We start from the raw sequence: 25,474 nt of genomic DNA on the forward strand, positions 1-25,474 counted from the left end.
TGTTTTTCAGGAAGACACAACTTTTGTTACTTTGTAGTCAAGTGGGTGAGGAGGGTTGTGATGTTCTCTGACCCTGTAGAACACTATATATACCTCTGAGGTGAGGTTTTGTTTTGGGGCTCACGTGAGGCCCCCTCTTCTCCCCCCCCCCGACTTTGAAAACCCAGATGTTGGTGCTTCTCTCTATGGTGACTAATTAGGTATGGATGTAATGGTCAGACAGCTGGAAGCTCTGTTTGCTGAATTGTGTTATTTTCTGTTGTAACTTCTGTTTGTATTCTCTGAAGTTCAGGGTGCTGACTTTTCCCCCTGAACTAGGTAAATGATATATGTGTGTTCGATTGATTAAAGTAAGGTTGTTAACCTATTTTGAGTTGCTTTCCTTTAGAAAAGCAGATTAAAGAACCTATGCTAGCAGCCATCCTGGGTATGCTAGGGTGCTTGCTGCTATAATTAGATTAGAGAACATATGTATACATAGGGAGAATTTTTGTATACATACATATATACATATATATTTATTTGTGAGGAATAATTTCATTTACAGATTCTCTTGACATATAATTGGGCAAATAGTTTCTGATAGTTAACTTCCATTTATTATGATTTCCTATTTTAAACTTTTATAGTGATAATTTTATTTTTTTTAAATCTAACTATTGGTATACATTCTTAATAGTTTTCTTCAAAAACTCTTGTTATTTATCATATCAATAGTTTGTCAACTTTGAATGTAGTATCTTTGCCAACTTCAATTTTTTAAAAAAAATTCTGTAATTTTTAAGAGTGAAACATAATCAATGCAAGCTGATGCTTTGTATTTTCCTCTACACACTGTCAGAAAACAGAAGAAAGTCCTTCCTTAATGTCAGCATATTGGGTGAAACTTCTTTTGAAGATTTGTGTAAAGAAATGTAGGAAACTCACATAGGAAGTGAAATCATGGCTAAGCTGTGTTCTGTCTCATTGGATGGAGTGCCTAATAAAATATCTCTGGGTGATGATAATGATGTTTCATCAGTCAGTGCCATAAGAAACCTGTTTTAATGATTGGGCTGATTTGTGCAGAAGTATTCTCATAATGGTCATGTAACTGTTTCTTATTACTGGGTATATTTCTGATATACAATAAAGTATAAACATTATACGGTTAGTAATAAATAGTGCCTGGCATCTGGAGGTACAACTTATTCACAAGCATCTGCACATACAGCAGCAGGGAAATAATTATTTGATTTATCCATTCTAAGAAAGGTGGTCTTTTTATTTACCCCATATAGTATGACATATATTGGATAATTAAATTTAAAGTTTAATCACCTAATGCTGCCTAAGTTGTACTTCAAAATTAGGGGGTATCATTTTCCTTTGGTTATAACAAATCTTGATTAGAAAGGTTTATGTAAACATCTGTCTAATTGTATGGATGGTTTAATGGAATTAAATGAGAATGGGCTTAGCCCAACTCATTAAGAAAAAAATAAAAACAATTGAATAATTTTAAGTTTAAAAGTATTAATTCTGTCTCTGTGTGCCTCTCTTCCTCCTCTAACTCTTCTTCCTCCTCTTTTTCTTCTTTTTCTTTCTTGTTCTTCTCTTCTTCTTCTCCTTCTCCTCTCCATGACTCTTCTTACCCTTTCTCTCCCCTCTCACCCTACCTGTATTTGCTACCCACCCACCTCCACCCCCACAAAAATGCTGTTGTGAATACTTCAGTATAGATGACAAATTATCCACAAGAGATAGGTCTCTTTTTTGTTTTGACCTCATTAAAGCATTTTGCTCAGTAATTGGATCCCTGAGTCAAAGGTTTCAAATACTTTAGGGGATTTTCTTACATAATTCTAACTTATTTTCCAGAATAATTGGACTAATTCAAAGTTCTACCAGTATATTAATATGGCAGTCTTTCCTTGGTACTTTAATAGTTATTATTTCCATCTTTTGATGGAAATAGTGTTGATTGACTATTTGAAGGATAGAAACCAAAATATCAGAATTGTATTGTTACATTTATCTAATTAATAAGAGTCAAGAACAAATGAGTTTAAATGTTGCTCAGATACTTCCTATCTATGTAACCCTGGTCAAATAACTTAACTTCTTAGCTTCAGTTTCCTCATCTGTAAAATGGAAGTAATAATTGCACCTACCTCCCAGGGTTATTACAAAGTACTGTAAAAGGTACTTTGTGAGATGTAAACAAGGGAAGATAAGGTGGCACAGGTAGGTTTTCAGTAGATACCTGGAATTTTCAGCAGGACCTAGAATCAGGAAGATCTGACTTCAAATCTAGCCTCAGACACTTACTATGTGACTTTGGGGCAAATCAGTTAAGCTCTGTTTATCTCTGTTCCCTCAACTGTAAATTGGGGTTAATAAAAGTGTCTACCTCCCAGAGTTGTGAGAATCAAACAAGGTATTATTTGTAAAGCACCTACCACAGTTCCTGGCAGTTTGTGGCAAACATATTTTGATGGATTAAATAGCTACCCCTATGTTGTAATTTCAGGGTGTCTGGAGAGACCTAGTGCCTGAAAAAAAAAATAGGTTTCAATACTCATTTTCTACTTCCTGAAACAACATAAGCTTAAACACTGTTCCTTTCAAAAGTTAAATGTCTCAAGTGAGGTAACATGATATAGTGGAAACAGCACTTGATAAGGTATAAAATGACCCAAATAGGCCCAGACACTTAGTGCTTATAGATTCCTGGCCAGATTGTTTCCCTTCTATGAACCTCAGTATCTTCATCTGTTCATTGGTTTGGGGCAGAGATATTACGAGGGAGAAGCAACCAATATGTGATCCAAGAGACCCACATTTAGAAAAATCTAACCATTTATCCTCTTTCAGCAACATAAATACAGGCAATCTTAGCCCCTAGTCTGAAAAAATAATTGCTTAAAACAGGAAACATGCTTTAGGAATCAGCTAAGTGGCACAATGGTGGTATTGCACCTGGAATCAGGAAGACCTAAGTTCGAATCCAACTTCAGACACAATAACTGTGTGACCCTGGACAAGTAACTTTCAACCTCCGCCTGCCTCAGTTTCCTCATCTATAAAGTGAATATGATAATAGTATTGTGTGGGATGAAAAACCCTACTCAAAATTTAATCAAAAACTCAGAGAATTCTCAGGATAAAAAAGGAAACTTTTATTCTTTTCCCATGGAAAAAGAGAAGTCCTCTCCACAATGGATTAGTGAGAGAAGGAACTCAACATGGGGCAAAGCAGGGGTTTTTAAACTCCAATTCAGTAGGATCACATTCTCCCAATGTCCCTCACTCCCATTGGCTGGCAGGCGGGTTCACAGTCTTAAGGCAGGAAGGAGACAAAGAATGGGACCTGGGTGGGGGTCAAAAGACTCCTAAAGGGCTTAATGTTGATTGACAGTAGTAAAGAAGGGGGAAGGGGGAACCGAAACTCAGGCCTGTTAGGATATAACCTGAGTTTTTACCTCTCCCACTCCATATTATGTCATGATTGTTAAGATACAATGAAACAATGTTTGCAAAGTGTTTTTCAAACCATAAAGTGCTATATAAATATGAGCTATTATTGTTTTTCCTTTCCATCAGTAGCCAAAACCAAGATAAATCCTTCCCCAGCTTTTCTCTTTCCTGTTCTGTTCCCCTGACACCAACTCTCTATAACCAGCCTTGTAAGTTTCCCTAGCTTTCCAGATAGGATAACTGACTTGTCTTTAAAAAGATGATGTGAGAGCATATTTTGTGATGATCCTCTGGGACACACTTTATAAAAATCTTCCGGCCCTAAAAATTCTAGTTGCAATCTGATTAAGGAGGGATTTAGAAAGGCTCTCTCATTGTGTGTGTGTATGTATGTGTTTTATGACAAATAGGAGAAAATCAATTACTTGAATGAAATTGTTTCAAGATTCTCAGCAGGAAGTCAAAATGAATAAAGTGATTGGGCAGAGCCAATGATGATATTCATTATGTTAGAAACATTAATACAAATCATTGAAGGATAAATGGAAAATTAGAAAATTGGTATTATTGCATTTTAGTAAGGGACAAACTGATTAAAGCCTTTTTGTTTTAAACAGAGAAAGAAAAACAAAAAACTTTTTCCTGTTTCCTTCTATCTCTCTTTTTTTCTTGTTTATTATTTTTCAAAATTCACAGTCATTTCAATAGAAAAGGAACAAAAATTAGTATTTTACATGAAATTGGAATCTTAGCTAGTTTGTTTTAAAAAACACTATTGAATATAAAATAGCAGTAGCAAAACTCCTCCATTTGCCTGTTTCTTTTTCTGAATTTCCTTTTGGTATTCTTTGCATTTTGAAAATATTTTGTAGACTCTTTTTCTTTTAATCTCTATTACTATCCACATATATAAAATAAGTTTTCTGTTCTCTCCAGCCTCTCCTGGCATTGCCATTACTCTGAATAAACCAGTAGTTAAAGCACCATCAGAAACCTTTACTTCCAAAAAAAAAAAAAGTATTGTCAGACAAAGCAAATTAACACACTGTTTATGTCTGAAAATGTCTATTCCATTATTATCCCATCACTTCTCTGTCAGAAGGTAGAAAGTAGAAAAACTGCTTCATCATTAAACTTTTGAAGTCATGATAGGTCTCTACATTTATTAGAATTTAGAAGTGTTTTAGAGTTGATTTCCTTAACATTATTGTGGTTATTGTGTAAATTATTCTTCTAGCTATTCATACATTGGTCATCATTTATTCATAAAAGTTTTTTAAAGAATCTATTATTTTCTTTCATTTATGGCATAAAAAGTAACCATCACATTGATATATTACAATTTTTTAGGCCCTTTCCCAGTTGATGTGTATTCATTTTGTTTCCAGATCTTTGACAAAATATTGCTAAATACTTGTACTTTTCCTATGTCTTGGCCTTCTATGGGTTTAGGCCTGAGTTAAATGAACAGTTGAGTTTTAGGGGTATAATTTCAGATTCCTTTCCATAATGTTTAGACCAATTCACTTCATCATCAGTGCCTGTCCTCTCACACTCTCTCCAGCAGTTGTTATTATCATCTCTCATGTCTTTTCTAACTGCATATTTATCAAAGTACTTCTATAACAATTAAACCAATGTTACTATACTAAGTAATATAATTCCTTTTCCCCTTCAAGTCTCTTTATTGTTCCTTTAAGATATTTCATATGCACATATATGGTATATAAACATATATATGTATTTCTATACATGTATATTTACCACATTTAAAAAGTATAACTAAAATATCTATTTAAGGCATTATTTTCTTTAGTATTTTTGTGCCTCCTTTACCAAGATCTTGACCTTCTTTTTATAATTTCCTTGCATTGCACTTATTTATTTTCCCAATTTTTCTTCTACTTTTCTTTAAAATACATTTTGAGCACCATAAGGAATTCTTTGCGGACATGTTACCAATTCACTTTTTTTTTTCCTTTGAGACTTTAGATGTAGCCATTTTAACTTTGTTGTCTTCTGAGTTCATATCTTGATTTTCCCTGTTACCATAGTAGCTTTCTATTGTCACGGTCTTTTGTTATTATTTTTTTTCCTAATTTTTCCAACCTATTTCTGGATTTTTAGCTTTATGTTAAAGTTGGGCTCTGCTTCCTGGAGGTAGGGGGGATTATCCCAAGCTTCAGGACTGCCGCAGTTTTCAGAGCTAGTTCTGGAGGTCTGGAGGTTTTTATTGATTTCAAGGTGGTATGATCTAAGAAGAGGTGTGGTCACTTCTTTACCCAGAAACGGACCTTGTTCCTCTTTGGCCACCAGTGGTAGCATTACTTCTGGCACTGAAACCAGGTACCCTGTTCTCCTGCAGTCAAAATTGAAGGTGCTTCCCTCTGTCTTGAAATTGTGACCAGGGTTTCTACTCTACCATGAGTGACTATAAGCACTCCTCTCCACCCTGGAACCACAACCAGAGCCACTGCTCTCCTGTGGCTGCAAAGTCTTATTGCTACTTTTGGTCCTGAGACTATGACCCAGGACTGGGTATGGGCAATGCAACAGGGTCCTGAACCCAGCACCAGCAGAGGGTCACATGCAACCTCCTTCCAACCAGTAGTCTGACGCCTATAATGATAATGTCTTTAAAACACTATACAAGCTACATTTCAAATATATCTCATTGCTTTATAGTCAAATATCATATATAAAATCTCAGCTTATTTGATTCCTAGTTTTGTCATCTTTAAAATTAGTGAACTGGACTACATGATGTCTAAGGTCTCTTTAAATGCAACACTCCTCCATTCTGTGAAATTAAATGAAGTGGAGAGTAGGACATGACCTTTAAGATGTGAGATAGAATGGAAGCTGCCGTATTCCATTCTAGCTCTAAATCTATAAGCCTATGATCCTATGAAAGCAAATAAATATATCTCGAAATACATATATATATATATGTATAATCTAAAAGATAAACCTATAGTTAGTGGTAGTAATAATACATCTTATTATAAAATAATTATTAAAATACCTTCCATATTTCATGCATTTAATATGCAGACATTGAATTCAATTAGAAATACATAAAGTCATTACTGTTTAATGAATATGTACACAGATTCTTTCTACTGAAGGGCTCAAGTGGGTGCCTTGACATGATGCCTGGCCTCAGTTGCTAATCAGTATGCAGCTCACCAAGACTCAATGGGCTTTTTGCCACAAATTGCACATTCAGACAAGAGAGGGCCCTGGATTAGCAAATTGCCTGATTTAAAGGCTCTTCAACTGTTCTCTGTTAGAGCATCCAAAATGTAAATGAATGACTGTGTATTTTTGGTATCAGTTCAAATTGGATATGTGAGTTGACCTTACTAGGATCTTGTCTCACAGACCAAAAATTCAGTTGTCAAAATGAATCTATAACCTTAGGTTGGCAGAGAAAAACACTCTACTCAAATATTTAGGAAAGGTAACTTTAGGAAGAAGAAAATGAGGCTTTCATAAACTAATTTAAGACTATAAAGTGATTAATATATCTAAGATTCATTTTATTTAAAAATTATTTATTTTTCTTTCTAATTGATATAAATGTTGGTTTGTTGTAATGGAAATGGAAATAATGTGTGTAGGTAGGAGGGTACATATATGTAGAGAAAAAAGCCACCCATAACAAATTGAACCAATTTAAGTACTATGTGCAAATCATCATAATTGGCCAAAATAGAGTAAGATTGGACATAACTTTTCCATATTTCAGACAGCTTGAACAATTTATAAATATTTAGCAAAGTTTCTATCTAGAGCCATGACTGTAGTGTTGTCAAAATGATGCCACAGGTGCCAATATCTGGGAACAACTCTTCCACAGGAACTGATTACTTCTCCCTGATATTCTTCAGTAACCATTATCCACATGCCCTTCTCCTGACAATAGGCCTTTTCCTCTTGCAGTTATTTATCTTATGGTGATTATGAAGGAAGTGATATGTGAGAGAAAGACGAGCTGTGTGGTGGAGGGGAAGTAGATGGGCTAACCCTCCTCTTACTGTTATTGGAATATGGCTCCATGACGTTTTGAAGGAAAGGTAAGATTATGGAGAAGGTTTTGTATATAGGAAGTACTTAATGAATGTGCTTTAATCATCATTTTAATTATGGGATCTGCTCATACAACTAGTTTTCTAGGCTGAGTAAACAAAATTTTTATATTGGTGTTTTGAACCTTATTTAATGACCCAATAGAATCAGCAGTAGAAATGTAAGGTAACTATTAATACATCATAATTGTATATGGTGCTTTGTGGTATTCTTCATTTACCTGCATTATTTCTTTGGGTACTCACAATAACCCTGGAAGTTATATCTAATAATTATAATCCCCGTTTTGCAGTTGAACAAACCAGAGCTTAAAGTTGATTTCCCAAGGTCACAGAGCAAGTAAGTGGTAGAATCAGATAATAAAAACTGAATATTATATCCCAAACAATCAAACATTTATTATCAACCACATGAATTGTCCTTTAAATAGCATTTATGTCAACTGTCGAGTGCTGCAAACTTTTTGAATAAATATAAAATGTAAGTGTGAGGCCACAGATTAAGCCAATCACGTTTTACATAAGCTAAAAGTTAAGCCTGAGAAAGTTAAATTAATTTGTTTCAGGAAATTAAACAATAAAAATTTATTAAGTGTCTACTATAGGTTAGGCACTGTGCTAAGTACAAGAAATATAAAAAGGGGCAAAAGACCCTACCCTCAAATTTATAGAAAAATGTTTAGTTAGTGCTAGAACCAGACCTAGAATTCAGGTCTCCTGAATTTTTTAAGCTATACCACATTACCTCTTAGTATTTTTAAAATACTTTTATATTGTGTTTGCTTTTGTTCTTAATGAATGAAAATATGTCGATTCTTTTCTTTACTCTAAAAATTCCTTTTTAAGGTATCTCTTTACATGTACTGAAGAATGTTTAAATCCAAGAAAAAGTAGCAACAATATTTGCAGAACTAGTACTGAATACCAGACCTCCTGACTTTTAAAAATATTATTTTTAATACTAGACAACACTTTATTGCTAGTAATGTTTATTTGCTTTGTACAGCTCAGAAATATGGTGTATATGCAAATGTAATGATTTGTTGAGCACAAATTCTACATACTCCATGTGCAATCTGTTTTCTCAAAAATTCTCCCATAGACAAAGTTAAATTTATATTCTACATTACAAACTTTTTAAAGGCCATTAAAGTCTGAACCACAATTCATAAGTATAAGGCATATACAATGTTTACTTTTTATTGTTGAAGGCAAAAGTCTACCTGTCTCAGCCAATGTAATGAAAGCTTTATTTATAACTAAATTAGGACATCATTGTGTATAAGCTCAGTTCTCTATTTTGAAGGGCAAGTAAATTTGGTCCTATGGGAAAGCACAGTGAAAAAAATTTTACATTCAAATGCCACTGCTTCCCAATTTATGCTACATATAGTCCCATGGAACTGAATTTAAACATCCTTCAAAAATACAGAATGCAGTTCAAAATAGCTTTTATAGTAATGATATAAAAATATCAGAAGCCCAGACTGTATTCTTATCTTCCTCATTGTTGGTAGACTTTTATTGTATCATTTTAAAAGTAGAATATAAAAGTATATTTGAGATATTAGTCATAATTTTCTGGAAAACATAGTGATAGGTAATTATAGGTAGAAAGGAAAGAGAGACAAATATAGATATCTGTGTTTATTCAAGTATGTACATGCATATGTTGTTCAAAGTCATGCATGAACTCAGATTTCTGGCTACACAATTTCTTTATAGATCCACAACACAAATCTTATGAAGTACAATAATTAGGAAAATTGTCAGTGGTGGTGTTGAAACACCTCTTTCAGGAATATTTCTGGAATGATTAGTACTGTTTATTAAGTGTGGTTAGAAAATATAAGGTTAAGAATGATGATAGAAATATACTGAAAACTGCTTAAATACAATTATTTCTATACTATTTGATCTTAGCTTAGTAGATTGTTCTAATCAAATAATTACTGGAAATTGCATAGCATAGTAGCCCATAAGTAGCAGGGTTTACTAAATAATGTATACTGAACTATGCTTAGGTTTTTTACTCTCATTCTTCATTTTTTTATACTTTCATTGTTCACAAATATGTCAGTCAACAAATATATTGTAACACTTAATACTTCCTCAGTTCTCTCAGTTAATTTTTTCCTATTATTGGAGGGTGACAAGAAGAAACAAAAACAAATAAACAAAACTCTTCCCAAATCATCCCTTTAAAAGGGCTCAGAATTTTCAGACAATTTCCTACCAGTTATTCTCTTTGGTTTGTACTCAACATGCTTATGTGCCAATGACCCTCTGTTGGGCCTCTCCCCTGTTCAGCTTCCTTTTGTATATTTCTTCCCTCATTAAATTATAAGCTCCTTGAGGGCAGGGACTGTATTTCTTTTTCTTATTTATATTCCTAGGGCTTAGCATAGTAGGAGGCACATAGAAGACACTTAATAAATTTTTATTGACTAATAATTTGAGTATTTCCAGTGTGATACAATTTGGGGTTGTGAAATTAAAAAAATAAACATACTAGACATATGGAGACATAGGTTCTAGTCCCTACTCTGTCACCATATTGCTATATAAACTTGAGCAAATCATTTAACCTCTACAGATTTCATCTTCCTCATCTTTAAGATAGCTTCCTGGTCCCAAATTGCATGCTTCTGGAAGTGTAAACAACTCATTTTGAATATGCTAACATTTTCTTTGAGAAATCAAAATATATTATCCTTGAATAACTCTCTTCACTGGAAGGAGAAGCAGGAACCTTCATGCTTGGATAGTATTTGGGGAGTATTTATCTACAACCCATTATTTTCTAAACATTTTATAGTGACTGATGACACACAGTAGACATGAGTAGTTCTAAAATGGTACTAGAGATTTGATGTCCTACAATATGTCAGTACTTTGCTTTGTTGTTTCTTTGTAAAACAAGTCAGAAATTTTAATGTATGCCATATTTTGAGCTGCTAGATCACTTAAAAGCTAGGAGTTGATGCTTTTTTGCTAAATAATTTAAAAGAATTTTCTTATATTTTATGATGGCATTAGCTAAAGATATATAGCCAATTCTTCCTTCATGTAAACTGTCTCTCCCATCTTCATGAGCATTTGTCATTTTAAAAACTGTTAACAGTGACACTGCTTCAAAAAGCTCCTTGCCCAGAGCAAATTTTAATACATTTTTTGTAGCATAGAAAGATCTGAAGCTTATCTTCAGAGGACATCTGCTACCGATTCTATTGGAGTATAAATATCCCTTAATATAAAAATACATATGTATATTTTGAAAAATTGAAAATTTTCTCATTTGTTTACTGATCAAACATAAAACTGGGAATGTGCAAATGGGTGAACATACAATTAAATATATCTGCTATATTAGTACTCTTAAATTGTTGATGAAAAATTCTTTTCTGTAAACTGAACCATATATTTCATGGGTTCATAGAAATACTTAAGAGGTTTCTTTATAGGTCAAAATAAAGGAGACATTGAAGCTGTTTTATCCTCATTGACTCTTTTTAAAAACCCTTCAAAGACAGTCTTAATGCTTAGTATTCATCAAGTTTACTTTCTATTTTCCAAAGTGCTTTATGTTAATGAACTACATAAGCCCTCATAATCCAAACTACATTTGTCTCAAAGAGTTATGATTGCTCTTATGAATACAGTAAACAGTTATCCAACATAGTTGGTAGATAGAATATCCTAGTTGATGGAATATTTTGGTTAATGGAGTCACCCACCAGTTTCAATATAAATTATTAAATGATTAATTTTCTAAAGGAAGATAAATTGCTGTAAAAGCATAATAGTGAATCTATGTTAATAGAACATTATCTTTGATGTTCCAAAGGTACTCCATCAATATAAGAAACGAAATTATTATTGCTCTATAAAAATACTGAAATTTCAGTTATGAGGGCTACATTTGGTAGAATATTACACTGCAGATCACTTATTCTATGCAAAAATGTAAGTATTTACTAGCAAACTTGGTGGACATACTGTGTGCATCTTTTGGACTACAAAATTGTATGCTACAATCAACATTGTAGAAACTATAGTAAGTGTTCATCATGGTACCTTATGAACAGTAAATCCAGTATATATTCACATCACAAAGAGAAATACAAAGCAGAACTGAAGTCAAGCCATTTGTGGAGGAGCATTAAAATCAACCTCTGTAAAAATTTTCAGTAAGAAGAATGCAATGTTTTCAAAATTATTCAGGGCTACCTCAGAAGTCTTATTCTAGCATTTTGACTGAAAAATATGGAATGGAATTAATGGCATATTCCTCACTAGTGTCTTCCCTCCAAATGTTTGTGTTGTTCATAATGAAGGACTATCTCATAACACCAAAAGAAGAAATAACAATCACAATAGGTATCTAACCTTGTCATCTCAAAAATAAACCTTGATAAAATCATGTATATGCAAATAGATTGTTTAAAGCAATGCAGAATATGGTTGGATGACTCAGAGGAGGTAATGATGTGATGAAAAATAGATTACCTTGGTAACTGGCTACAGAAAATGTCAGAAGAGTGAGCGAATATAGTGTTATTGGTGCCTATTCACTTAGTTTTAACCATATCTATTTAATTTCAATCCATGAGGAGGTATCCATAAAAACAAGGAGGCAGGATTTGTTTAACTCCTCAGTGCTATGTGCAATATAGTGCATCAATGATTTTTTAAAATGACTAAATATTTTCTATATACAAGACATGGTGCCAAGTTCTGGGGTTAGCAAAGATGAAAAATACACAAATACTAAAGAATATTATAATTAGCTAATTTTCTTTCTTTTAATCAGGGTTTACATCTAAAATGATAAACATAAATATGCAATGTAGATGCTTTGGCATCTTTTGACCTGGAATAACACATACAAACAAGAAAATAAGGAAATGTATGAGGGATAACACTGGGCCAGGGACATAGTAAGCACTCAATAAATAGTTGTTGATTGATATATCTACCCTAAAAATGATAACAATGAGAAAAGTGATAATTGCCCCCTCAAGGCTCAATCCATCCATCACCCTATGTTGTGAGTAAGGGCAATAGCAAAGTAAGGAAATTCCGGACAGTGTGATGTACAGTGAGGACTTTGTGTAGCCTGGAAATGCTATGACAGCAATAAATTACTGGAAGAATTAGGAATTCTTAATTGTGACTATTTGGGCTCTGACAATTACACTGTTTGGGTTAGCAACCCCAGCCATAGTGATAGAACTGCTCCTGTGAATTTAATAAATGGAGTGGGAGAAGATTGCAGGCTGAATCTGTACAGCATTGATATATGAGTCACTTGTCAAAGGAGACGATAAGGACTAGAGCAAGGGACATTCCTTTTAAGGTGTGGTACAAGAGAAAGACAAGATAAACTGTAAGTCATGAAAAGCAAATAGATTAATACTGATTAATTTATTTTTAGTTTGATGATAGGACTAAAATCCCTTCTTTAGGGAAAACTAATGCTAACAACAGGCTAATCTACATAGTCTCTTAAGTCTAGGCTACCTGTAGATTTAGTGAATAGATGGATTGAGAAGACATTATCATTTAGTAGTAGATAATTTAGAAGAATAAAATAACTATAAGATTATAAGTTTTTTTAAAAAGACTAACTTTACTTTTCTAGCAGAAAGGGGGATTGACCATAAGATAAGTTCTCCTTTCTGTCATCTGGATAAATGTTAGAGGTTAAATTTCCCTTTTCAGTCTTACTGGAAAAGGTCCTTTTTTCCCCCTTGAGCTATAGTCTAAGTTGAGTAATGGAATCTTTTTAGGAAGATGGAGAGTGACTGCTAACTACTGACCACAAGTTTCTCTTTCCCAGTTACCAAAGGCACCATCTGTAAGGGAAGGACTTTTGGTAAGGATTGAGAAGTCCTCGTAGAAGTTGACTAGTCCAGCGACCTGCCTTATCCAATTGAATCATGTTCAAAACAAGTTTTTGTCATTTTAGAAATTCCTTTTTTCTATTTAAGCAGTGGGTGGGAGTTTGAAAGAGGCACACTAAAACTTAATTAAGGTGTCACTTCCTGACGCTGAGATCTCTCCAAAAGTGAAATGGACTACTACAAAAAAAAAGGAGTTAAATTCATTTTCATTGGCAATCCTCAAGCAGAGGTTGGATACTGATTGGATATGTTGAAGAGGGGATTCATGTTCAGATTTGAGCTGATTAGGATGTAGTGACTTCTGGCTGTGAGATTCTGTGATTCTAGAAAGGTTAAAAAGAGAAACATATTTTGAAATGCCTGGGATAAGTTAGTGTAAGCCACATGGAGATCAGATAAAAGTTATTGATATTTTATAAGAGTAAATCATATCTTTCAATAGGAAAACAGACTTTCTATGATAGAGCAATGTCAGAGAAAGATAAAATATAACTTGAAACATGAGGTGGAGGTTAAAGAAATGAGAAAAACTGACTTAATTTAAGAAGTTACTTGTATATATAGTAAAATTACATAGCTGGTAAAGATGTGAGAAGGGGGAAGTGTCTCTTTGTGATGGAAATACAATGTTGAAAAATTCAGATCCTGAAAAGAATCAGGAAATGAGGAAGTAGTAGATTAAAAAAAGTTTACATATAGTTATATATACATATACAATATACATGTGTGTATGTATGTGTGTGTGTATATGTATATATATATATATATATATATATATATATATAATGATTTGCTCCATCAATGTCACTACTGGACATATACCACAAAAAGAAGATAAAGGCATAAAAAAGGTGAATTATATCTCAAAATATTCACAGTAGAACTTTTGGAGATACTAAAGAAATGGAAACAAAGGGCTTGATTTGTAAATGATGAACAAACTATTTGAATGTAGTAGACTATTATCATGCAATAAGAAATGAGACATTCTGCAAAATAAGGGAATATTTGTATGATATTATAAAGAACAAATTAGAAGAACTAAAAGAACCATGTAAACAACGACTATAATAATGCAAATGCAGAATACATGAAAAAGAAGGCAAACTCTGCATATGTAGAAGAACCAATCTAGGTCCTATAGAAAAGGTGATGAATCATACATTCATTCATCTTCATTCTTTTGACAGAAAGTTGGAGAACTATAGAAATAGAATGTTGCGTACATTGTCAGACAGTCAGTGAAATGTCTTCTTTGTTTTTTTAATTTTACTCTTTTTCTTTTCTAAATGAAATTGATTTAGTTCAAGTTTGGAGCTCTGGGAAGTAAGTAATTCCAAAAATAACTGTGATGTAAAAGTAATGGACATAATTAAATATTATTTTAATAATATATTTTAATATGTATTTAGTAATAGAAGAAAGATATACTAGGGACATATTTACATCAATATATCTCATTATAATCTAATATCTAGAGAAAATCAACACAAATAAATATGCAAAATTAAGTCATTTCTCAATAGATAAATGATCATATCACATGAACAAAGCATTTGGTACAAAGCTCCTCTGTCTGGTAGCAGAGTTATACTGTGGCAAAAAGGCCAAAAGTCAAGTAATTGAGTGGCAACATGACTAGTAAAGGAAGCAAAGCAAAAAGAGGAATCCAATATTAGACTCCTATTTTGGGGACAAAAAGGATCAAAGCAAGGAACAGAAGGAAGACAGTGAAGTCAGAACTCCTGCACCAAAAGCTTCCAAGAAAAATACGAGCTGGTTACAGGCCATAGAGGACCTTAAGAAGCAGATAAGAGAAGTGGGGGAAAAATTGGGAAGAGAAATGATAACAATGCAAGAAAATTATGAAAGGAGAGTCAACAGCCTGACTGAGGAAAATACTACCTTAAAAATACACTAACTCAAATGGCAAAAGAGGCTCAAAAAGGAAATGAGGAAAAGAATGCCTTAAAAAGCCAAATTTGCCAGATGGAAAAAGAATCCCAAATGCTCACTGAGGAGAATCATTCCTTCAAAATTAGATTGGAGCAAATGGAAGCTAGTGACTTTATGAGAAATCAAGATGCTGTTAAACTGATCCAAACAAATGAAAGAAGAGAAGGTAATGTGAAATATCTCATTGGAAAAATCATTGACCTGGAAAATAGATCCAGGAGAGATAATTTAAAAATTATTGAACTACCTGAAAGCCATGATCAAAAAAAGAACCTAGAAATCATCCTCCAAGTAATTCTTAAGGAAAACTGCCCTGATGTTTTAGAACCAGAGGGCAAAATAGAGGATAAAAGAATCTACCAATCACCTCCTGAAAAAGATGCCAAAAAGAAAACTCCTAGGAATATTATAACCAGGTTCCAAAATTCCCAGATCAAGGAGAGAATATTACAAGTAGCCAGGAAGAAACAATTTTAATATTTTGGAAACACAATCGGGATAACCCAGGATCTGGCAGCTTCTACACTGAGGGATCAAGGGGCTTGGAATATGATATTCCAGAGGTCAAAGGAGCTGGGATTAAAACCAAGAATCACCTACCCAGCAAAACTAAGTATCATGTTTCAGGGGAAAATATGATAATTCAGTGGAATAGAGGACTTTCAAGCATTCTTGCTGAAAAAACCAGAGTTGAATAGAAAATTTGACATTCAGATACAAGAAGCAGAAGAAGCATGAGAAGGTAAATAGGGAAAAGAAATCATAAGGAACTTATCAAAGTTGAACTATTAACATTCCTACATGGAAAAACCATAATTGTAACTGATGAAACTTTTCTCAGTACAAAAATAGTTGAAGGGAATATATATATATATATATATTTAAGAGGGTATATGGACATATGAATACATATGCGAATGTGTGTATATATGTGTACAGGTATACATAGATAGAGGGCACAGGACCAACTTAATAGGAAGAGGTGATACTTAAAAGGTGAAATTAAGACATGAGTGAGCAAAATAATGAGAGGAGATGGGGAGAGACAGAATGGGGTAAATTATCTTATATAGAAGAGGCAAGGGAAAATGGTTACAATGTTGTGGAAGAACAGGAAGGCAAAAGGGAATGGGTCAACCTTATTCTCATTGAATTTAGTTCAGGGAGGGAATGACATATAAACTAAATAGTGCATCTCACCCTACAGGAGAGTAGGGGGGAAGGGGATGAGAGGGGAATGATGGAAGGGAGGGCAGGCTAGGGTGAGGGACGGAAGTTGGAAGCACCCACTTTTGAAAAGGGACAGGATCAAAGTAGAAATTAGAACAAGTGGGAGGTGGGATAGGAGGGAGGGAAATATAGTCAGTCTTTTACAACATATCTACTATGGTAATTTTGCATTAGTCACACATGTATAACCTATAATGAACTGTTTATCTTCCAAGTAAGGGTGGGTAACAAGGGAGGAAGGGAATGAATCTGGAATTCAAAATTTTAAAATCGAATGTTTAAAAATATATACATACTATTATTAATACTATTTTACATGTAATTGGGAAATAAGATATACAGGCACTGGGGCATAGAGATCCACTATGCCCTACTGGAAAATTCGAAGATGGTATGGGAGAAGATATGGGAGAGAGCATATTGGAGGAGGGGATATCCTGTGGGACCGCTATTTTGGGGCGGTAGTAGGGGAAAAATGGGGAGAAAATTTATAACTCAAAATCTGGTAGAAATGAATGATATAAACCAGAAGTTAATAAAGCATTTGGAAATAAAAAAAAATTTAAAAAGAATTACATTTAGAGAGGAGTGATGTAAACTTGATTTAGACAATAAAAACAATATTAGAGACAAATGGGAAAAAATATAAGCCCCAACTCTCATAACTTTAAATATGAATGGGATATATGGTACAACAAAATGAAAAGGTGATACACTAGATAAGGGGAAAAAAACAAAAAAAAAACAACACTTTTTCTCTTACAAGTAATAGAATTAAAAAATAAAGACATACACAGAATAAAAATGAGATGTAGGGAAATAATTTACTATGATGTGAGTGAATCAAAAAAAAATGGAGTTCTAATCATGCTGTCAGATAAAGGAAAGACAAATATTTACAACTTTAAAAACGATAAATAAGCAAACTACATTATACAGGAAGAAACCATACTTGAAAAACCAATATCATTATTAAACTTTACATGTTCCAAGTGTCTTTGCACCCAAATTCACAAAGGAAATAGTAACTAAAAAGAAAAGATACATACATAGTTGCACAATAGTTGAAGAAGATTTCAGTGACTGTCTCTCCATTTTTGATAAATGTAACTTATCCAAAGTTTTGCATATCTAGAAGATATGAAAAAAAGAAAATGATGTATTGAATCAATTGCTGGAGAAACTAGATTTAAAATACTTATGATCTTCTAAATATAAAATAATATGCATATTTCTCAGAATAATGTGGAAAATATTTATTTTAAAATTGATCATGTATTAAAGCACAGAGAAATTACCACTAAATGTAAAAAGATAGAACTATTAAACACATTCCTTACATGTTATAATGAAAAAAAATTAATCTGTTCAAGGGACACATATGAATACAAAAAGATACAGACTCAAGTAGAATTTTAACTGTGAAATCACAAATAATGTGTGGGTCAAAGAACAATAATAGAAATAATAATTATGTGAAAAATACTAATGATGAAACAATATACAAAAACTTCTGGATTGTAGCTAAGGTAATTTTTCGGGGGTAAAATATCTCAAAAAAGAAATATTAAAAGTAGAAAAATATAACTAATGAATGAATATGCATTTAAAATTAGAAATTTGATGAATTAAAATAAGCAAAAAATGAGGGTTTTTTTTTTGCTTTTTCGAGGGGCAGTTGGGGTTAAGTGACTTGCCCAAGGTCACATGGCTAGTAAGTGTTAAGTGAAGAAATGAAATATTAAAAGCTAGAGGAAAAATAGATAAATTAGAAACAAAAAATTAAAGAAGGTATAAATAAAACTAAAAGCTAGTTCATTAAAAAAAAAAACTAGGGGCAGCTAGGTGGCACAGTGAATAGAGTACTGGCCCTAGAGTCAGGAAGACTGGAGTTCAAATCTGGCCTCAGACATTTAACACATTAAAAAAAAAATCACCACTGTGTGACCTTGGGCAAGTCACTTAAACCCAACTGCTCTCCAAAAAGCAAAAAAACAAAACCAAAAACCTAATGAAATAAATAATCCTTTATTCAAGTTGATTAAAAAGAAATGCCAAAAGTCGTCAATAAAAGGGGAAATTAAAAAAAAAAACTAATCAACATTTCTTCTTAAAATTCACAGAAGAAATTTTAAGCTGAGACCTGGGAAAGATCTTAATTTTAAAAAGCCAAGATCATCCATTTCATCCTAGGCTATTGCTGGTCATCTTGACTTTTGTCTTGCCATCAGACTCTGATGATGAGAGTGAGATTGATGACTGTTCAGATCTATCTCACATCCAATTCATGTGTGAGTCAAGACATCACCTTCATGATGTTATTGGTCCTCTTTCAGAACAAAGCACAAACAGCAACAACTACACACACATACATACACACACACACACTCTCTCAAAATAAAAACAAACCTAAGTCCTTGTGGATACAGAGGTTAAGTCAATCAAACTTTTAAATTAGTCAATTAGTACCAATAATACAAATTCATTCTCAAAAAAACAGAGAAAGAAAGGATTCCACAAATATACTTTTATAAGACAGGTCCTGATACTTGATAAAATATAGGAGCATAAAATAAATCAATAATGACTTTTGATTGAAATTTTAAAAATAAAATCCTGTCAAAGAAACTATAGTAATTCATACATAGAATTATTCATTATAAATTAGTTGTATGTCTACCACAGATGCAAAGATGGTTCAACATTAGGAAAATCATAAATTACTTATATTAAAAGTTAAACCACATGGTTAACTCAAAAAAAATGTGGCGGGGGGAACTTTAAGTGGTACAATACCCATTTATGATAAAAAAAAACTTACAAATTATAGACTTGGGGAGACATTTTTTAATATCATATATAGTATCTATTTAAAACAAAAAACATACATCATATGCCATGGGGGAACACTGTAAGATTTTCCAGTAAATATGTGAGTAAAGTTGCTTAGACTTCCCACTCATTTAAAATAGTTATGGAATTGCTACCAATAGCAATAAAACAAGAGAAAGAAGTTAAAGAAGTATGAATGGTGAGTTAATAAGTGATAAAACTATCCTTCTCAACCAATTATACAATACAGATGCATTCTTAACAAAATATGCAATAGAAGCAATTACTAAATATAAAATGCACATGAACATATAAAATGGAAAACATTGTGTACAAACAAAATTAATGAATCTATCTAGGTTTTAGAGGGTAAGCAATTGAATGGGGGAAATGTCTGTATTTTATTTCTTTGATAATGGTTTGCTATCTAAGGTATTTAGTCAATTTTAAATACATATGTATATACACACATATCCATACTGCTATATAGATATCTACATAGATCATATATACATACATATGTATGTATATATATATATCTTCCTATGGATACCCATGTAAATAGATATATCTATCTATGAATTGCAAACTATTAACTATGATATGAAAGAATGCTCCAAATAACTAAGAAAAATGCAACTCAAAAGAACCCTGTGCTTTCACCTCACATCTTTTAAGTTGCTGAAGATTACAAAAGATAGCAACATCCAATCAATGTTGGAGGAATTGTGGGAACATTAGACATTCTAGTGTTTCGTTGGTGCAACTTTTAATGAATTCAGTCATTTTGGAAAATAAATAGGAATTATGCAAATAAAGTCATTTAAATGTCTGTATTCCTCTACAAAGATTATATTACTAATCTCATACCCCACAGAAGTCATTGGTAAACAAACAAACAAAAAAAAACCACACCCGATTACACCAAAATATCTATAGCAGAACTTTTGTGTGTTTGTGATACCAAACACCTGGAAATGAAGCAGATGCTGATCAATTGTGAAATGGCTAAAGTAATTTGAGTTCATGAATATAATGTGATATTGCTTTTCTGTGGGAAATTATAAATGTGATGAATACAGAAAAGCATGGGGGAAAACTGCATGGACTGATGTAAAATAACTTGAATCAAGAAAATGATGCACACCATGTCCACAAAAAGTGGACAAAACAGACTCACAAAAATAAATAAATATATGGATAAAAGTGGATTTATAAAAGTATAATAAGTAAACATCACTTAAAAAATTAATAGAAATTATAGCAGTGGACACTACCATAGTTTGTAAATGTGTAATTTTCGGCGTGGCCCACCTCTCAGGCCTTGGCCCAGCAGCCCGTTCCCTTGCTTCCGCTAGTGGGCCTGTTGGCCACCACCTCTGTGGCCTCGGCCTGCTGCGCCAAGCCCGGATCCCGGCCCCTAAAGCCCCTCTAGCCTGTGCTTACGCCGAGTGCTTCCCGGCAAGCCATCCCCGGCCTGATGTCCTTCACCTTAGCCTCCCCGATGCAGATGTATTGCAACAAGCCAATGTGAAGCAGGTGGATGTCCCAACTCGGAGTGGGGCCTTTGGGATCCTCGCTGCCCACGTGCCCACCCTGCAGGTGCTGAATCCCGGCGTGGTGACCTTGCACGCCGAGGATGGTACCACCACCAACTATTTTGTGAGCAGTGGTTCTATCACAGTGAATACCGATTCCTCGGTGCAGCTGCTGGCAGAGGAAACCGTGGCTCTGGACATGCTGGACCTGGCGGCCCCCAGATCCAACTCGGAAAAGGCGCACTCAGACTTGTCAGGGGCATCTGATGAGGCAGCCCGGGCCGAAGTTCAGATCCCGATAGAAGGCAATGAAGCTATCGTGAAAGTGCTGCACTAGTGAGCTGGGGAGCTGAACCCTTGCCGTCGTCCAGAGATGGTGTGACTGACTGTTCCGCTCCACCGCAATCACCCAGAGCTGAGGAGATGCCTAGCCCCCAATTCCCCTTCCTACTCTCCACCCCCAGATTAAAATTCACAAGGGTTCTGGACTTTAAAAAAAAAAATAAATGTGTAATTTTCAAAAAGCATGTATTTTCAGCCATTCGATATATTCTTAATTTATTTTAATTCTCCCTCTATTTCTATTTCTTAAATAGCATTTGTTATAAAGGAAGGCTCTCCATTAGGGGGCGGAGATTTGATTGATTGAGAGTGTTCTTAGTGTGACAGTTTATCCCTTATGTGTTTAACTTAATGACACCCACCCTGACACATATATTGTGACATATTATTTATTCATACTATAAAAAGTTTAATATTTTTCTGCTTCTAGTCTAAATCTGATTTTTAATTTTATGTGAAAAACTCCCAGTGTGGGAACACTCTCTACTGGTGCAAATTGACAAGTCATGTTGCATTGTGTGCATCATGGCTGAAAGTATTTCTTAGGGCACCAATAAGATGTATATGTGCCCAAGGTCTCTCATCTAGTATATGTGAGAGGTAAGGTTGGAATTTGCATTATACTGATTGACCTTCAATACACTGTTTCTAGCAATGAGATGTTGACTTACTTATAATATTGAATTAGGCAGCATAGTTTTTCATTTGTTTGTTTTTAGAATTAATGAAAGTCAAAACAATGCTTTTTAGTACACATGGAAGTGTGTATCCTTCAAATAATTGGTTTTCTAAGAGTTCTCATTTCACAGGTTAGGTTAGTTCTAGGGAACTGACTGGTTAAATAAGGTCTTATGTATTCTCTTCCCCTTGCAGGAATGACTTCTATCTTACAAGATAGAACAGATGCTGCTGCTATACCTGTAGTTGACATGGGTGTGAGCTCCATTTCTGAAACAACAGTTCATTTAAAAGTAAGCTCTGAAAGGCACTACCATGACAAAAGGGCTTATAAGTAGAGATTCATCAAAAGATTTTATATCTGTTCCCAGGGGTCCAGCCTAGCTAACTTAAAAGTTTATTTTCAAAGAATTAATTGTTAAATCATAGAGTTTATGACCAGCGCACACCATGAAGACCATGTACTAAAGACTGAAGTAAGGTAGCAGTAGATGGAGTATGAGAAATAAAAGTCTTAGCAAGAATTCCACCTGGCCATTAGTGAATTTAGAAAAAAAAAAAGATTTTTATTTTATGTCATTTCAGACAGGTGACCTGGCCTTTACCCCCTTGTGGAGAAAGGTAACCTAGAAGGCTCAGGCACACTTCAAGACAATTACAAAACCCTTTTATTATTTCTAACCTGATTCACCTTTCCCTGTAACCCATTGACCGGACATTTCAAGATTCACAGCCTATCCAAAAACCCCTAAACCCCACCTCCACATGGGTATTCACCCCTGCTTACATCTCTCATTTCCACATTTCAATTCCTTCCTCCCTTTCATCCTGATACTTTATTTAGTAAAGGAATAATAAGCCAAAAAATCTTATCCCTGGATTTCTGCATCTCTTGGATTTTCTGATCACCACAACATGAGAAAAGATTTTTCTCAATTGCTAATAGAGTTGACAAAAGTACAAGTTGAAGATTCAACCCAGAATATCCATAAGAAAAGTCCCATTATCTAAGACTGCTTCTGGGTTAATGGACCCCATCCTTGGTGAGCTACACTTGGCTGGGGAAAAAAGGAATTTTTACAGAACGAAGAAGAGTTTGCTTTTAGAAATGCTGATTAATAAGCGGCTCACATCCCCTACTGCTTTCTTCTGCAATCAATTTATCTCTAACATTAACAACAAGTATGACTTCTTAGGTTTCACAAATTATGTTTGTATGATTTCTGTGGAAACAAAATCCAGTCATACCTTACATGGAGTAGCCATGATGAGGTAATCAGTGAACTTTCTACCATATCAAAGTACACAATTCCCTAAATATTTTACTAAAAATTGACTGATAGAATCATTGAATGTCAGAGAGGGAAGGAGATCTTAGGGAGCATTTAATTAAATTTGCGCATTATACAGGTGAAGAAAATGAGGCCTGAGAGGTTATTTTCCCAACGTAATTCTTAATCTTTTAGAGTTCTATACTTTAACTTTATTTTGTCTTTTTATAGAAAAATTTAATTTAATTTTAAGTATTTCTTTAAAGAAGTTCTCAAGAGACTGGAATAGTTCAATAAACCCATAAAAATAGATGTCTTACATCATCTAGGCCCACCTCTCATCTTAGAAATCTGCTTGTATTGAATTAAAATTATTTTACTCATTTTATTGCAAACACAGAAGAGGCAAACATTTAATATACAAAAGTATATGAAGTAAATAATTTATATTTCCCTAATGCATATGACCAAATGAATGATAAAAGGCTTATCTTCTGGTAATAGTATTTTTTCAATGCTTAATATTATTGAAATATATTGAAATAATTCTATACAAAAATTCATCTTCTGAAGAAGTAAAATAGTAGGAGCTGAAAAGGCTTGTGTATTTATTGCTTTCACTATGTTGAAAGAATTCAAGGACCTACCAAAAGTAGAGAAAAGACATCTGAAATAGATGCCATAAATATCATATATTCATAGATGTCTAACTCCCAAGCATTTAACTTCCAGTGCCTTTTCCTCAATATATCAGACTAACTTGGGCTTTTATCTTTAAAGTACACTCTATGACGAATAAACAGAGATAAGTCCTTATTTTCAGGAACTCAGTATTGCTGTTCACTTTCTGAATTCTTTAAAACTTTGTCTCCCAGGCCATCTTTTTCTTTCTTTCTTTTTATTTCTTCCTTATGCTATCTTGAGAGCCGGGGGGGATATTCCATTGCTTCAGTTTATCTTGCCTATAAAGGATTTAACTGTTAAAGTGGTACCTAAATATTAAAGAATCAATGTAGCATGGAATAAGGACACACCAAGTTTGACTCCTATTTCTCCTAATATTATATTTTGTGAGTAAAACTATTAGTATTTAAAAAAATTATTTCCATTATTTTATTGGAACTACATGCTAGGTAGGTCCTAAGGGCTAAATTCTACTGATTGAATTGAATAGGCATTTTAGAAATTCATTTACATCTCATAATATTAATTTTCATTTATATGGTGTTTTCATTTTCGTTAATTTCTTTAGAAAAGTTCCATCTTTGATCGACATATTTTGACTGAAAAAAGGACGTTATATTGCCATTTAACTTAAGACACAGATTGATATAGACATTATTGAAGCATTCATTAATAGTCCTCATCATGCTATTCAAGTCAACAAATATATATTTATTTTAAAATAAACTTGATAGATTTTATTTTTATATTATTTTTCACATCACATTTCTCTCTCCACAATTCTTCATGTAAAAAGAAAAAGAATAAGGAAAATAGTTCATCAAAAGTTAACAACAAATTAACCCAGTCCAACAACATATACACAATATCCATAGGTTCAAGAAGCTTAGATGACTTTGTTGTTTCTATCAGAAAAATAAACAAACCTTTCTATTTGACCATTTAAAGACCTCCCCAAAGTGGTTTCACCTTGTCCTTCTAAGCTGATTTCATATTATTCCCCATTGTTTGCTTTATGTTCTGACCAAACTGGCTTACTTAATGTTTCCCAATTATTTCTTTGTACAGGTTTTCCCCAGGGACTAGAATTCTCTCTCTCCTTACCTCTGCTTCTTGGATCTTCTGAATCTCTGAACCTCCCCTCAGGTGCCACCTTCTGGCCAAACAGAGTGATACACACTGGTCATGAACTTAATCATACAAAATCATTCAGACATAGCCTAATTACCATATTTTTGGAAATAATACATAATATAAAGGCATAATTTTGACATCAAACCATACTGATGGAAAGACAGCTTGATGTAGATAGGATGCTGTGTTGGGGTATAAGATAGCTACTCAAATACCCCCTCTTAGATATGTGACTCTAGTCAAGTCATTTAAGCTTCCTGTGCCTTAAGCAACTTCTCACTTGTTATCTACTAAGTAATAGATGTGACACCATCTGAATTGGTGGAGGGAGTTTCACCAGCTTTATGAAATTC

At 33.6% G+C, this 25,474-nt stretch overlaps 1 pseudogene; it reads left to right on the forward strand.

The window, feature by feature from the left end:
• The window catches only part of LOC138151201 (ATP synthase subunit delta, mitochondrial pseudogene), a 52,104-nt pseudogene extending 30,755 nt beyond the window's left edge, over positions 1–21,349 (forward strand).
• The last annotated feature ends 4,125 nt before the right edge of the window (positions 21,350–25,474 follow it).

This window comes from Petaurus breviceps, unplaced genomic scaffold (assembly GCF_028583685.1).
Source record: "Petaurus breviceps papuanus isolate PSGF00001 unplaced genomic scaffold, PetGlider_PUasm1.0 90895, whole genome shotgun sequence".
Classification (NCBI taxonomy): Eukaryota; Metazoa; Chordata; class Mammalia; order Diprotodontia; family Petauridae; genus Petaurus; species Petaurus breviceps.